Source organism: Octopus bimaculoides, chromosome 1 (genome assembly GCF_001194135.2).
Source record: "Octopus bimaculoides isolate UCB-OBI-ISO-001 chromosome 1, ASM119413v2, whole genome shotgun sequence".
NCBI classification, from domain to species: Eukaryota; Metazoa; Mollusca; class Cephalopoda; order Octopoda; family Octopodidae; genus Octopus; species Octopus bimaculoides.
The window spans coordinates 122,989,262-122,991,078 of NC_068981.1; positions in this window are offsets into that span (position 1 = coordinate 122,989,262).

The following is a 1,817-nucleotide window of genomic DNA, read 5'->3' on the forward strand; positions in this document are numbered from 1 at the left end:
ATTATTACTATTATTATTATTATTAAAGTGACAGAAGCAGTGTTAATATGAAACGTTAAAATATTCACCCCTTACAAATGGATGTTGAGTTAGAATAAACAAATGCTACGACATGTACCCAGAAGTAAAAACTCTCAAGTGAATTTTCGGTGCATAAAAACACATCATAGCTATCACCTGTGGCAATCACCGCTTGCTCCCAAGACTATCAGATCATGTGACTAGGCCTCTTTATTATAATTATTAGAGACTGTAGCGGCAGTGGCAGTGCCGATGCCAACATTAGCATGATTCCTGTGTAAATCCTTATTTTTTTATTTTTATTTCTAAATTTTCTTACGGACTCAATAACATTATTTTGAGGTATAATATGGGCAAAGGCACTGCAAGTGTTATTAATAGTCAGTATTGCTAGTAGTCACATGGATATTTTTATTATTACAATTATTATATTGAAGATAATAAGGATTACTATACACCAGATTGTGTATGGATAATCCCAAATTTTATATATTAGAAACCACGGTCAAAAATCATGTAGATTTTTTTATTAATGAAGCAGAAATTCGGCTGTTTGTGAGCTTTACACAAAAGTGTGTATTAAAGCACATGATCGCATTACTTACCCTCTCCATATTAACATTTACGTCTCACTATCTTCCTCCTCTCATACTGAATATTATATGCACTGGTATTCTCCGGAATTCGTGCTCTAGCACCAGTCCCTACTATACAGATTATTGCACAAAACACTTAGCCGAATCCTTCCTATCTAGAAGACCGGAGTTCTGGAATTGACTCTGTATATGTTATTTTTTTTCCAGCAGTGACCAACTTTGACGATATTGATATTACAAATGAGAAGGACTAAAGCAGCGAGCTGGCACAGACGTTAGCATGCCGGGTGGAATGCTTACCGGTATTTCGTCTCTCTTTACGTTCAGAGTCCAAATTCCGCCGGGGAAGAAGTAACAGTTGCATACTACGGTCGATTAGGAGGATTAGAGATTGTGATAGATATATTTTTCTTCAGACGAAGTAAATAGTAGGAGTACTGTACGTAGGACTGATGTTAGGCATAGGTAACTAATGATTATTAGATATTATATAACACGGTGGAATGTATTACACTTCCTACGAGTTGTTTACTTAGAGCCACATAAAATATTCTATCAACGTTACAGTAAATGTATGGGGATGGCACAGACCAAGATCATTGAAACCTTGATGTAATCTAATTTATTCTACGTAGCCTACGTACATTTACATTGTAAATTATATATGCATTTGCTTCAATATGCATTGTATTTACCATAATATTCTAAAATAACCTAGTCAAATTAATACATAAATGTACATATTCATAGATTTGAACAGACATGCACATACACATATCGCTATTTGTGTGTGTGTCTGTGTATGTATGTGTCTTTGTGTGCGCGTACATAAGATATATAATATATACTTAGATATATACAATATATAATTTAATTTCATCTGGGTAATACGCTTATAGTATACTTTGCAAGGCTCCTCCAGGGGTATCGACTATCATATGCTGTAACACAGCAGAGATTCTCCTTTTACTAGATGTTCATCTGCAACGTCATTAATATCCGGAAAATTCATACGAAACAATTATGGTGCAAGAATATGGAATGACCAATACTTAATTCAAATCTCTAAAATTGTTTCTGTGAATTATCATCAGCTCGTAATTACTGACTGTTCAACATATTATACACTTCATTGCATTAGTATGACATAAACCAACAATAGCTGTGTTCCAGCACATTTTCAGGTGAGTGGATTTGAGA